Genomic DNA, 15,916 nt, shown 5'->3' on the forward strand with positions numbered 1-15,916 from the left:
ACCGGAATTTACAGCTAGCTATATACAACGGCGATTGATTTAAGGCAAGTGTCTGGTCATCGTCTGGGGTGAGTTTTAATTGTCCGCTGTTTTAATTCTATTATTTATACATTTTATTTAGCTTTATTATATGTATATTTGTATTTGGTCTCAAATTGAAATCTAAATGAACAATGACGGTCTGGGATGTTTTTAACTTTATGAATTCGCGCTAAATATATGTAACCATAGATAAACATTCGCATAGTGTTCGATAAAATTAAAGATATTCCCTTCTTCAGTAGGGCACATTATGTCGCTGCGTATTCATATTCGCTCATTCCTTGCGAGAGTCCAAGTTGGATGACTTGTGTCATTAGACAAGAGATAAAGATAGTAAAACTTGTGATCCTACTCAAAGAGGCCTTGACCTTCGAATAGTCGGGCCGATCTAGTTCGGTGAATTTACCATCTACAGAGATTCTCGGTCGAAATTCAGAAGGGTTTAATGCTCACACCATTCTACTTATTATGTCCCATTCTTCTGCGGCGCGACTCGAGGGGGACCCGTCTTAGAAATTACGGCTCGTCCTAAGAATACCGAGACACGACGGATGTCGCTGCACGATGCATGTCCGGTTTAGTTCACAGTGACGAAAAGTGGAATCGGACATTAGGTACATTTAACCCTTTAGTGGCTCCTTCGAAGCATGCTCAGTTTCAGCGTGAATCTTTTATGCTGAGTTTCGCGGTGGTTAAGAAGCGGATCTCGTTTTAACCCTAAAATACGATACGTAACCAACGTCCATGTACACGAGTACATGCAAATTTGATTACTTCAACTTACATTTGACTTGTTATTTCTATTTAAATATTCTGCATTGTTGCTGAAAAAGACTAATTATTTTTTCTTATTATCTTTCAGCATCAACCCTTTTGCTAAGTCCACCTCCGAACCTAAGTTTGTACTTATATTTATGTACATGTAATTACAATTACATGTAGTTGTAAAAATTTATATTAAACGAAAATAACACACTTAATCAATTAAATGTATAATACAATGAATACAAACATATGAATCTCCGAAATTAATAGATGTAGGATCAAAAATAGTCGCGAATGATTGGGAACGCTCTTCGCTAGATACGCCATTGCAACGAGATAGATGGATGGTTATAGCGAGTGCGTCGAAGCGGGATGCGGGGGCTGTGATCGATAAAAGCAGCGTCGGGTTCACAAGCCTCATTCAAGGACAAGGCCATGTGATAGCAGACGCGCAACCGCGGCGCGCACTGAACCACCCCCTGCCTATCGCTGGCTCAGGGGCGGATTAACGCGCAGCGCGGCCCTTCGCGTTGTTGGGTTGATGCAACAAAGAATTTATTCCTGTTATGATTAATCAAAATACCTGAATATAGATGTTTAAAGATATTCCTAATGATGTTTTTAAAAAATGATTAATGAGTTATCTATGTTCCCTATATATATGTATACTAACGTAATTATCTAAACAACTAGGATATCTATTTGTCCGTTTGTCCAAAGTTAAAATTTTGGTACTTTAATTCCGTTAATAACTGTATGTTAAGTGCATTACGTAGAAGCAATCGTTCTGCGTGCGAAGAAAGCGGATCTAACAGCAAAGGGTTGTATCGGAGGGTCGCGTCTTTCGCGCGTACGGAAGGAAGGAAGAGAAGCTCAAGTGGCGGAGTGCGAGAAGTGCGGCAAGAAAAGGAGGCGGACGAAGGGCGCTGGGCGAAGTGAGCGAAGTCTCTCCGCTTCGGTGGAGGGTCTGGTGTGTGGGGTCGTATCGCGGACAAGCCAGCCGCTTTTATATATACACGCGTACCGGATAGCACACAGCACGGAGCGACGGAGCACGCCGGCACATCGGACGCTATAGGTCGAGAGCGTGCACGCTTTTGCTTGCCGGCGGCTATAGGCTGCCCGTAAGGATAGGAAAGAGAGGGCGAGGGAGAGCGAGAGAGAGGAGACCGGATCGGAAGAGAGGGAGAACGGCGCGTATGAGAGGGAAAGAGATGACGGTGCCCGTCGCGCTTATGCACCACTGAATTCGCCGCGACCGGCACACTCTCACTTTCGCCAGCACCGATGACGGTTCTCGGCATCGTCGGCCTAGTCGCTACTCGCTGTCAGAGCGTCGCGCGTCGTGCATCAGCGATCGCGCATACGTAATACACGGTGCATACCTACGGTGCACACGTACGGTAGTCGCACGCTTGCACGCGCGACGCACGCGGATTTACCGCCGCATTTCCGTCAGTATTAACTGACTTGAGCGACCAGACGAGTGTCTGGACTCTGGACTGTCTGGTCGCGCGACCACACGTGGTAATATCTCCATCGCGACGCGATTTGTCAGAAACGATGTGCCACGCAATTTACAGACGTTAGGCTCTTTTGTTTTGACAGCGTACGATACCGTGACTTTACGAGACAGGGGTTGACGCTCGCCTTTGTACCGCGCGACGCGGCCGATAGAACATAGACGTCTCTCTCTCTTTCTCTCTCTCGCTCTAGCGCGCCCGCCGCCCGTAAGGGTGAGAGACACGGGGGACTGTGAGTGGGGTAGAGTGACGCGCCGGGAGGGAGCGAGAAAGTGGTGGGTGCGTGGGTGGTAGAGAGGGGAAGGTTGCTGCTGACTCTCGCGAGGGACGACGCGTGTGCCGAGGACTGTTGTTTTCGGCGTACTGCTAAGAAACGTTCATTCATACGAGATCGACAGCTCCGAAACGCGCCTCCGCTCCGCTTATTTAACTAAACCGCTCGTCTCACGTCTGCCTGTGCACCCCCTGTGGACAATTTTGCCCACCTCTTTCGCACGAGTCGCGAAAGCGCGAATGAGAGCTTCCGCGGACACCTGCCACGCGCCACTATGAGACATTGACCGTGACACTCGACAACCGGCGGGAGTGCGCGCGAGAGAGACAGAGTGAGGTGACTTTATTGGTCCAGGTGAAGTCGAGCCTGATCAGTGAGAGAGGTGACGATGACAGGTTGTGTTTATTGAAGGAAGTCTGTCTGACTCCAAGTCAGTTCTCTAAATCTACATAATTTGTAGTCACTGGATAAAGTGAAGTTGATTCGAATAATGAAAAGTATGATTAACAATGTTAATCATATCATCCAAATTGAAATATCACTTGGCATAAAACTGACAAAAGCGGAAAAGTGATTGACATTTGAAAAGTGATTGATACGGATTCAGTGTTCTCCAAGTTCGATCCTCGACTAGTGGATCTAATAGAGAGACATAAAGTGTATATCACTGAAAACAATAGATCCAAAGTGTTTATCGAAAACTACAGTGAATTGGTGAGAACTATTGATAAAAATAGATTACAAAGATTAGAAAAGAATATCTTTGTAGACTCGGTGACTAATCGATGTGCAACGTAACGTGACTTTAGTGTAATCGTAAATCAACGTATTACGTGAGTGAAGTGGACTATACACGACTTATAGAGAAGTGTTGTCCGTCACGTGATCCTTGTGTAACCCGCGATAGCGCGGGTTTCCCGTAACGAAGGTGGCTCACACGGCTCGAGACAGGGCCGCCGAACTGCAGGCGGAAGTGCGCAGTGCCATAAGGGTGTTACATGGCTGGTGCCCTCGGCCACCTCAGGGGCACGCGCGGGGCGAAACGGTGCTGATGTCACCTCAGTCTCAAATACGTGGCAATCACGGAAGAAACAGTGGTCCACCTCCGCCACCACCCGCGACAGTTGTAGTCAGTTCGACCTCCAGCATGAGACCACCGCCGCCACCGCCGCCTCCCAGAGCGAGAACCTCCAACGAGAGCAAAGGCCATCACGAGGAACCCACCAGTTCTATTCCTGATCTCGGTGAGGAACTTATCTCTCTCTCTCTCTCTCTCTCTCTCTCTCTCTCTCTCTCTCTCTTTTTTACCTGTATTCTGAAATACAGCGAATCTCAAAGAAATATAGAAACGTAGAGAAGATCTCTGCAATATCTATGAATCATTTATCAACATATTTTTATCCTTCTCTTCGAATATAATTTTTAGCAAATTACTTAACTTTGTATTAAATATATGTATTTACTGAGGGAAATATAATTTATGGTATTTTCGATGCCAATTACATATTTTTTGAAGATATACAAGAACGATACATATAATTATTATACTAATATTATAGCAGTAATAATTATATAAAAATGGAGTTTCTAACTAAGTATAATTATTTTACCATGCAATTATAGTCTCAAATATCAAAAATTTTTCTCTCACAATCAGTGTACCGATTGGTTTCTTAAAACTTGCTGCTCTTTAGAATTTGTAGACCTTTGGAATTAAAAACAAATTGAATTTATAAAATATTAATTACCATTCTAAAATTGAATGCATGAGGAAAGTAGATAGTTGCAAAATACTTTGTATGTGTAATAAAATTTTTGCAAAACTGTATATACGTAAGGATTTTCACTGATCGTCGAGATATTATTGATACATATTTCGTAAATATATCCGCATTTACAAGTAATAGCTTACGCAAGCGGAGCTTATACGCTGTTTCGTGGTACAAAAGTAACGAGATCATCGGTCCATAAAAAGTGGTTTAAAAAAAAGTAAACTTCTGGGAGATCCGAACGAAATTTGCATACTGCGATACAACGATGGCTATAAATTTCGAGGCGTCGACTGGTCGGATGTAGACGAGAAATTCTTTGGCGGATTGCCGTTCTCTCTCTTTCGTCAGATTTCGCAGAACTGTTTTATATTCTAGATGATACGACTGTGTTTATGTTGGTAAGGTTCATTAACGATAAGTCCCGCTAAGCATTGTTGTCTGTTTGTCGTAGTTAGAATGAGTGGAATGAATAAATTAAAAAGAATATGATGTAGACGAAAAGATTATATCGAACCGATAGGAAAAAATATTTATAGGTCGAATAATAAATAAGTTGTAAGGAAACAAACAGATAATGATTTTCCTGTATGATAATTTAATCCCGGAACACACACACATACACACACACACACACACACACATACACATGATGATCTGCCTCGTAAGTGAGGTGGCAAATGATCAAGGCTGTCTGTGGCGAAAGGATTATAATGCGAGCATATTTCTTTTATATTCCGCGTTGGCTGGTTGATTTTGTTCACGAAAGAAATCAGCATTGAATCGGCAACGTGAACCAGAATTCGGCAAAGTTCGAGGACATCGGCAGTCCATAACGTCTATGATCTATGTTAATGTAGTGGCGAAAGAAAAAGAGTCGTCTCTTTAAATCGTTCTTCTAAATATATATTCGACGATGACGCAGAGGACGGCCTTGACCGTGAAAAATATCAAAAAGTATTCTGCAAGATCACCGCAATGCATTGTACAGTGTATCAACATTCTTATCTATATACAGAAAGATACGCAATCAAATCGACCGCGTGGAAACGATTCGAATTGCTAGAATAATCGAGAAACTGAACATTTGAATACAAAGAAACAAGGCGATTTTATAATTTATTTAAAAAAAGATTGTTCGCTATTGATACCGGAGACCACGCGATCCGTAGTATAAGTTTAGATAAAGTGATCTAGTAAAATTAGTAAAATTTAAAAAATTGAATTATAGAGTTTCCTTAATCATTAACACTTAACACTCAAAAGCTATAACGTAACATAACGGCACAATCCGCGCATAAATGCGTGAGTAGTTTTACAAACTTGTTATCGATTCACAATATACAGCTTTCATTATTCCTTGCAATGAATCGATGGATGACAGATAAATGGCAGCGATGTCGTGCAATTGTAAAAATACATTGAGCGATCTTGAACAAGGTCTCTAACACACGTTATCGCGGTGACAACATACATGATAGCAGAAATGATTTTGTGAATACAATCGTGTAAAAGATGTGCAGAGATGCTTTGATGAAAGATGTGATCTTACATCGCTTTATAGAGTAATCTATATTTTTTTTTGTACATTTGGTTCATAGGAAAAGGGCAACAAATATATGTGTATAGTTCACAGACTATATGAGATCAAAGGTCAGATTTTTATCATGAACTTTAAATAATTTGTTAAAGTATTTTGTAAAGGAGATGATAATACTCCTAATCTGAGCAGTTATTCAAGGAAAACTTTCAGGTAGATACAAGAGTATGCAGTTTCCATTGTTGATCTCGAGTGGGTCAAGTCATTATGTTTTCAAATAGTCTGCTTCTTATCAATGTTTCATTATCTCCTAACTTGAGGCCAAGGCTCAGTGACGTGACGATTCTGTGTGTCATCATATATTTCGACAGAGCTATTCATGAAGACAAGAGAATTTTTCCATTGAGCAAGAAATATTTATTTTCTGAACAGAATAAAAAAATTCTCTTTTCAAATATTTGCTTCTTTCAACATCTAATACCTTTTAAATATATTTTTATGCTTTCTACTTCTGTCTGTCTCACTCTTATGTATTATTCCTAAAAAAAAAACTGACAATTTCATATTTCGTAATACCGTTTTCGATCAACAAATCTTAATCGATTGCAGATCATAATTAACTGACCACTTCTAATGAATATTTTGTCGTAATGAAATTATTATTCAATAATTTGTGATAGGAAAATATTACATAAAACCAAGATCTAGATCGCTTACAGATAAACATGTGAGGAAGAACTACTCGATCTCTCAGACATATTATAAAAGGGTGTATGCACCTCGCTGCATTCCGCAACGTGTACCATGGACGCAGACACCCTTCAGCTAAGACTTGTCTGTGTGTCCCATGTAGATGTGAGTCGAGTACGCGCGCGCAACATGTGCGCGTCAAGTGCCTACGTATGGTATGCGCTATGATAAGAAGGGCAAATACAGTTGGGACCTAAAGTCTCTATTCTCGGTCCTCGTAGGAGGAAAACGTGTATTTCCTCGGAAACAAGTTGATATACTGATAAACTTTCTCCCAACCGGACGTGTCATAAATTGAAAAAGCCTAACTTGAAAAAGCCTTATAATCGAGTACGATACATTTTATATAAATTATTTTATACAAATTTTATTTCGTACGAATCGTTTATGAAATAAATTTGAATAATGTAGTTATCAGTTGTGTAAATATACATTTTACATCAATTACGATAAATACATCGAAACATTATTAAATATATAGAAATTTTGGTCGACTCAAATTTATATTTTGCAATTCTTTTTTCCAAAAATACAATTGTCCAGAAAAAGTTTCCAACGATTCTTTAATTATTTTAATTACTGGTTGTTTTCAGGTATTTTTTTTGGATCAATTTTTCCTGTTGACAATAATAATTCAAGAGTTTAAATAGATTTAAACGATTACATTTTTCAGTTGATTACGATTATATGCTATACAGTGTTTTTACTTTTATCTTATCGTTGTATGATGAAAACGGACAGACAAGTTGTTCCAATTCTTTTTAGTTTTGGATAAGAAAAGTATCAGTATCTGAGTGTGCAACATGGACTTGATAATTTTACTTAGGAATACAATCAAATTTTATAATATAAAATTTTTATATCATGCAAGATTTTATTCATTTTGATTTATGACGTTTGGTATCCAACATAGATATATCTGTGCGCTCGTTTATATTTATATACATATATATATAAATATTTCAAAGACGATAATGGATAGAAAAGTTTCTAAATGTATCGCATAAAAATCTCATTAATAAAAAAATTGTGTTGCTTACTTAGTTTTCATATATCTAATAAATTATTTAATCTTTATTCTATAAATTATATCTTAAAAATTCGAGTATGTATTGTTGTTCCAAATTTCAAAGATTCAAAAAACGGTATTTATAGCCGGATTTTAGATTTAGGATTTTTAATTTAATTTTAAGTACACTATTAAGAACCAATTAGAGGGCTGTATTAGCATTTTAAAACATTATTTAACACGGTTTTAAAGTAAGAATGGATTATGAATATCGGCCATAGCCTATCTTTTGAAATTACGTTGGACAAGAAAATTTATGCATTCAATAAGCCATTAGATTTTACAATAGATGCTCAATTTTGTTTAGTAGAATAGAAATAAGAGAAAAATAAGAATATGATATATACATTTCTAAAAGAACAGATGTTATTCTTGTACCGATTCAATGTGTCATGCGAATTACTTTTCAATTGTTCCTTTCCGATGCTATTACCACTATACTATCATGCTGGTGCTCCCGCCATTAAAGTGGATCGAAAGTGGTAGAACAAGAGAGGCCATTCGAAAGGTTCGCCGTCTCGCAATGACCCTCGTTCGCTAGGTAATGTAAAACAGGGTGGAATGACCCAGTCAGTCTGTATTCCCCCGCTTTTATTCTTACAATCGCTATTGCATGCAATGGCCTCATCCCTCTCTTCTTTCGTTTTTATGCGGGGGCGCGTTTCTGCGAAAAGTAGAACTGCAGCAAGGGGAGAGCTCGCGTGAGCTGCAACTCTCAAGTAATCGAGACTTTCTGGCGCGGTGGCAAACTTCCGGTGGGACTCCAGGGGTGAATGTACATACATCATTTTAGTAATTGCCACCCCGTGATAATTGCTTTCACATTTTCTTGCTTACTGAAAAGAGAAACCCAAAGAAAGGGTAAAATTATGTTCGATTTATCTCGAATTTGAATCCTGTGTCATGTCATTATTATTTCAAGATATGAATATCAATAAATGAAGTGCTGCACATAATTATTACATTTTTTATTTATTGTAAAATTCTTGATGAATATTTGAAGTTATGCGTGTGAAGAGATTTTTTTCTTATAATAATCTTGAAAAATCTACTTAATAATTTAAAGTTCGATTTCTTTTTTCTCTCTCAAAAATATTCACAGTTGTATATTTGGTAGGTAAAAAACTATAGAAAGAAAATTTAGATATAGTAGGGAAGATATAATGCAACATTTCTCGAATTTCTATCTAGTTGGAAGTGAGACAATTTTATTTAAATATTCTCTCAATGGTAAGCGGAAACATGTCGCGATCGCGGTCACTGCGAAGGCTGAGCTCGATGATCGACCTCTCCCCAAGTTTAAGGTCCCCCGCGATCCTGCGCGAGGATTTATCAACATCAGCGACGGCGTAGAAAGGAGGGAAGGAGGGAGGGAGGGAGGGAGGAGCATGAAGCGGGGGTGAAAGTACCACCTCTGCGCATTTTGCAGTGGTGATGGGACCACGCGATAACATTTTACCCCTTCCTCGTCGCGTCGCCGCATTGGAGACGACGATCGCATAGCGTCGATGAGGTGTACTTCTACGACAACCACCCTCGCGATTTTCTAGGAAAGGTGCCGTTTGCCGATGCCATTGCTCTGCACTGGGTGAGGGTCATTACTCCGAGCAAGGCGAGCCGGTGACCTCGGCGCCAACGCCCGCGATCGATCCAACCCTCGCCTCGTCGGGCGGACGGGGGTGCAATGCACCCGACGTGCGCTGCCGCGTTTTGCGTTAACTCGTCTTGTAAGTACGCTCTCGCGAATGTAACTAGGAGCCCCTAGCGTTCACCTTGAGTAACTACAAGAAAATGGCTCTAAAGGTTAACGTTCGATATTTTCAATTTAATAATAATAAATTATAATTATAAATATAATTAATTACACATCGTTAACTCGAATCGGAATTAACGCAAATATACAATTTCGCTTATATACAGATATCAAGATTATACACGTTGCTTTATACATTTTTTTTATCTTTAGCTTCGATCTTTCCTGCTAAAATTAGAAATGGGAGAAAATATTAACGAATAGGAAAATATTAATTCTTCATAAAAACAGTGGAACATATAATGCAACGCATATATTACGCATATATTATCAAATATTTTATAATAAGTCTTGATCTCCTTCCGGTGCTTTCAAACGAAAGTAAAAGATCGTCACGTGGCCATTGTTACATCTGTTACGTAAAATCGCTCATGTAAAAAGTTTCGCGTTACATTGCGCGTGTCGCGTTCTCGTCTTACCGACCCTGGCAGATGCATCCTGGCAGTTCCGTAAACGCAACTACACAAGTTAGGCCTGTGCATGAATTGCACAAATCTGTTTGTAAGCTAACAGAAAAGGTCGACGAGGTTACAAAAACCCTTCGTTGAATACCCGCATTCTTGTGAAACACTGAATTCCTGAAAGGATTGTACTTGTAGAGAGTATCGAGAAATGAAGGATTAACCGTACGAATCGAATTTATTGTTACAAAACTTATTGTTACACAATGAATTAACTCTTACTTTTATTATTTTAATTTAAGGTTGGCAAGTTTTTAAAAATCATGTATTTTTACATCACTGTATGTAAAGATACAGATTATATAGCAATCTCACGGTTTCTGGGATTTCAGGATAGTGTCAAATTCTTGTGGAGATAAACGAGTGGCGTGGGAACGAAGGGTTGTTTGTGTAATGGCGACAGACCTAAAAAATCTGGAGGGAAAAAAGAAATGGGGTTAATCCGTAAACTCTCTTACTTTTATATAACTTCACCATTCTGTATAAATTAATAGATATAAATTAAGTTAGATTTTTTAATTAAATATGAGAATTTAATTGACTGCATTTTTTTTATATTAATACACTAATTATTAATAATTTTTAGTGAATTCGAAATATGTATATTTGATTTATAAAATGTTCTGACTTTTGAAGTCGTAACATTGCAATTTTTTGATCATGTAATAGCGCAAAAGAGAAAAGCTCACGCATTTCTAAATTATTCTTCGGAGACACGAAGAAACGCAAATACATTCTATCATATATCTACACTGAAAGGAATTCCAGAGATAATAGAGATAATAAAAAACATAAAAGAACATCTCGTTTGAAAATAAGAAATGAATTTTCTGTTCATTCATTTCTTTTTTATCATTTCATTTAGTGCCACGCGTACATTCTTTCGTGCCACCTATCACGCACGTGCCGGCAAGATTTTCTTATCAATATCCGTATAATCAATCTCGCACATCGTTACTTTGAAAGGCATATCTCAACGGTTACAGGAAAAAGTACAGTAAATAACGTATTTATCAAGACACTTATTCTGTCATCGCATTGCAAGTTTGGCAGCGAAATTTGTTTTTTTCGATTTATATGATAACAAATTGCAATAATCATTACATTAATAATATATTAAGTTTGTTCACATTGCTTAAAATGTCCTAAAATTTTTGCACTTAAAATGAGATAAATGTAAATATATATACATATATATATATATATATGTATATATATATATATATTTGCAATAATAAATCGTTTATTATTGTAAATATATATTTATTGAAGAAAGAAAGTGAAAATACTGAGTGTAAAAAGTGCAAGCAACGCGATCTATTACACAGGCTCAAAAAAAAATAAAGTATCCTGAGGTGCTGAGGTGGAGACTCAATTATTCTTACGCATTTTGAGTATTTTTCGCTGAATACAAATCTATGAAAAAATGGGTCAAAAATACGAAAAAATGGGTCATTTTTTTGCTCTAGATTAAAAATTTATCCTGGATGGTCCTATTTTGATGTCAGATTCGTATTCAGCGAAATATATAAGAATAATTAGATCTCCAGTACAGGGTACTTTTTTCTATGTTATTAACTTATAAATTTATTATACGATTGAATTTAAAGTTAAACAATCACATTTGGCATATGAAGAACATAAATCCATTATCGCTTTTGGGACAGCTGATCTACATCCTTCAGGTATCAAATGTTATTTGCGAAATGGGAATATAAGTTTGTCAATCTCTTACCTGATTCATAAAATTCAGGGAAAGGGTTCGAACAGATGCAAATCTTTCAATAGAGATTCAATCCTATGCATACTTATATTAGAACTCAGTCCAGCTGCCAAATTCATGCATGAAGGATGTTCCGTCATTCTGACGAAAATTTACGTAAATATCCGGTATGCAATCGCAGAACATCAAGAATTAGTCATCGATTTTGAAGAGGGTTGACTTAGCTTGACAGAATGCAGCTGCCTTAATGTAATTTCTTAGTGAGCGCATACATAATACACATTTCTAAAAATTGGAAAGAATCGTAGTACAGGAAGTGATTGAATAATACTTTAGGAAATGGCATCTGTTTGATACATTTTCAGTTATTCTAGATATGAATTACAATAGAATTATCAAGTAAATTAATTAGAAAAAAAAAGAAAAATAGAGAAAGAAAGAGAGGAAAACATTTTCCTAATAGGAAGATGAAATATGAAGGAAGTTGATCTCAAACAGCAGCGGTTTCAGCAATTAATTGGACATGAGATCATGCAAGAGGCCCGTACTATACTCAGTTAAGGGTTAATAATGCAATTTTTAGAGCCTCTGCAGATCTCAAAGAGCATTGGCCGTCGTAAGGGGCCATGGCGGTGCATCGGCCTGCATATCAGCAGCCGACGGCGATGTGCTAGTGCGGTTATACGTTGTTGGTGTGGCTGACAGAGCGGTGCTGTGCACGATGCAATCTGCGCCTCTGCCTCTCCTCTCTCAGGCCTGTCTCTCCCTCTCTGCGCTCGTCCTCCAGGCCCGTCTCGTCCTCCTCTCGCCTCCGTCGTCGTCGCGCCGCTTGTGCAAGGGCTGCGAACGACACGCGAGGAGGGCGGCGGGATCGTCGCTGGGTGAGAGTTAGACGGAGGAGTGGGTGAAGGGTGGAGGGACTCTCAAGGTCCACGTCGTGCATTGATCCTGCTCGGTCACGGACCCGACTTCTCTCTCTTCTCCCTGTCTCTCGACGACTATTTCCTCCTCTCTTCGTCCACTTCCCCGTTTGCATCCTCTTTCTTTCTCTTTCGCCCTCATCTCCTCTTTCTCTCCTGCTTGTTTGCTCATTCTCTCTCTCTCTCTCTCTCTCTCTCTCTCTCTCTCTCTCTCTCTCTCTCTCTCTCTCTCTCTCTATCACACATACACACACATACGCGTGCACACGCACGCACACACACACCTACACACACTCTTTTCCTTCCTTCCTTGCACCCCGATCATCACCGAACCCTTTCGAAGAGAATATGGCTTGTCTTCCGACTAAAGGGTTCCGCTTTCGAACCCAAAGATCTTTGTTTTCGACTCTTGTATCCGAATTTTCCACTTATTCGAATAAAATTCTCAGGTTTCAACAAAATGTTCCACGAGTTAAATTATGCCTAATATACAAAACTTTGCTTCCTGAGTGACATGGCTTCAGTCAAATATGATGTTTTCTTTCGTTAGAAATGCTAATTGTCAAAAAATATTTAAAATATTAAAAAAAATACAGCAATGTGTGTGTATGTGTAATTTAACAAAAATATATTACAAAAACGATTAACGTTATCAATATTTATATTTTGATGTGTTTTCATAATTTGTGTATGTGTGTCTTTTGATTTTCTGTCAACACAAGATAAGTAAAAAATCATAAATAGAGTTAAAATTGCTTGATGCATTATAATGATTGCTTGCTACGATCACTTGCTTGCTGTCAAGCTGAACATTACTTGTCGAGGTGTGCAAAAAGAATCTCACGAGACAAGAACGCGATTATGTCCGAAAGAGTCCTGTTGCGATAACTACGCGGGTAAATGAACCCGGTTCTTCTTACGTTCTCATTTCGCTTTATCTGTGTATAGGGTGATCGAGAAGTCACGTTATCAAGTAATGTCTAACGTTAAGATGTGCATGGCGATATTATTGAAACAACCCATTAACTGACATGATATATATAAAGTGACATAAAATAATATAGGCTAAAAAAATGCTAAAAGAAAATTAAGTGGTGTATACTTAACACATGTATCTAAATATATTTTTGATTTTCAATATATATAATATATTTGAATAGTATATGTATAAAATATGCTTTACTATTTCCACAATTTAAATTGAATATAAAAGCTGCAGCACAGAGTTTTGCATAACGCATAATGCATAGTGCATAAGAGAATCAACCAATCAAAATTCTTCCTTTCCGTGAAATGGCAGGAAAGGAAGGTTTCTGATTAGTTGATTTCTGGTCGCTCTGCACTATGCGTTATGCTAAAGTCTGTGCTGCAGTTATAATGGTAATAAATGTTTTCGGACAATTTGTTTTTACCGCGTATCTGTATTCTTATAAATTATGTTACATTTATATTTAGGTGTTACATTTATATCTATGTAATACTTATTTTTCTTTTAATTATTATATATCTTTTTCTTATTGTATTCTTATTATATTTTTCCTCATTATATTTTATTTAAATTGTGGGAATAGTAAGACATATTTTATACGTTGTAATTTCAAAGATTGATAAACATGGGACATAAAAATTCAAACAACACAAAGTCTAAAATTGTGACATAAGACGTCTTTAAGTCATCTTATGTCTTTTAGATGCAAAAAATATCTTATGATTCCGATTTTAAATACTTTTTGTTATTTGGGAAGGAAAAAAGAAGCAAAAGAAAGAATGTATCTATGAAACAGAAATTATAAATCAATCAATCGTAAGATATATTCAAAACGATCTTTTTATGAAATTATACTTAACCCTATTCTATTTTAACATTACATATTTTTATTTAGAATTATTAATTAGAATGGATCATAATAATATCAAGTGTTTAACTTGAGATTTCTTTGTTTGAGTGTGTCTTAAGGAAAGATCCGAAATCTCGCGAGATGTTCAAGGTTATACGATTTCGAGGGATAGTTACCAAGGAAACGATTGTGTTTATCGGTCCCGACCTTGGCCACGCTCGCACAACCACCCCTGCCGACCAAAGAAAGAGGTGGATCATTCCTTGTCGGTTATTTTCCCTTCTTTGGTTAGGCTAGAATCTTCCCTCATAAAAAATTGCCTCTTCTCGATGGAGGGTTGATTTCGTCTTACGATTATTGATCTTGCGATACCGCAATTAAGAATAGATCAATATTCGTGGATAGTGAAAATTATGATAAGGAAAAGAGGTATATTCTTTATTTAACACAGATGGAATAAATGAAGAATTGAACCAACAACTTTTATAGCTTTTGTAAGTTTGTTTCATTTTGTATTTCATCCTTTTCTCTTTCGATTTGCCCTTGAATTCTATAACTCGATTATTGTTTTTATTTTGTTTTTTTCGAAGGTATATCTGGATCATTCATTTCACTTTTGGAATATTGAAATTCTTTCATCATAAGTTATAATGAATTTCATAAACTGAGTGAAATAGAAAAATCCATTGCAGTCGCTATGACACGAAAAAGGCTGAAGCTTTTCATTGAGAATTTTATGTTGCGTAAAATTGGACGAAAAAAATATTAGAGTTGATTTATGGGTAGATATAATTGCAGATATGCGAGGGTACTCAAGGATGTATTTTACATTAACAAAAATTAATCTGTAACTACCGTTAAAGGAATCCTAAAGTCTATATTATCGACTAAATGCAATAATTTTTATACAACAGTTACTTTTTTCTTTTATAGATTTGAAAATTCTTTTCCATGATTAAATTACACGCATTAATATGTGTGTTTAAGATGGAGTTTATGCCAAGAACAAAAAAGTTGTTTAAATTGAAATCTTTTATACCATTTCCAATATGGTGTCAGAGCTATCAATATCGTAACAACTTGTGCTTAGTATAAAAGTTTTTTGCAGTACGAAATTGTGATCCATAGATTAATTAGTAGTTTACACGAACAAACAATGTAAAATTCTTAGAATTTGACTTAGACATCTAATGAAAACGTTATTGTTATACGAAAATTTATGTGTACATGTGATATTGTATAGTAGTGCATAAAGACATGTCAATGTGTCGCATTTGATTAATAAAACAGCGATCTCGTCGGAGTTCAGGTTTCACTTTAGGAATCCCTTAGTTCTTTCGCAAAGTTACTTTCCCTCCATCTATCGCGACGAAAATTTGAAAAACAAAGTTTTATAATAAAAATAGTCTATCTATAATATCTGGATAAA

The 15,916-nt window shown here is 37.2% G+C and overlaps 1 long non-coding RNA gene across 1 annotated transcript in view; it reads left to right on the top strand.

Annotated features, from left to right (window-relative positions):
• The first annotated feature begins 1,673 nt into the window (after window positions 1-1,673).
• Window positions 1,674-15,916, top strand: part of LOC147910393 (uncharacterized) — a 29,957-nt gene continuing 15,714 nt past the window's right edge. The window contains exon 1 of the long non-coding RNA XR_015544305.1: window positions 1,674-3,848. This is a non-coding gene — a long non-coding RNA (uncharacterized LOC147910393). The remainder of the gene's footprint in view (window positions 3,849-15,916) is intronic.

The sequence above is a fragment of the Acromyrmex echinatior genome, chromosome 2 (assembly GCF_024713525.1).
Source record: "Acromyrmex echinatior isolate Ae372 chromosome 2, ASM2471352v2, whole genome shotgun sequence".
Lineage (NCBI taxonomy): Eukaryota > Metazoa > Arthropoda > Insecta > Hymenoptera > Formicidae > Acromyrmex > Acromyrmex echinatior.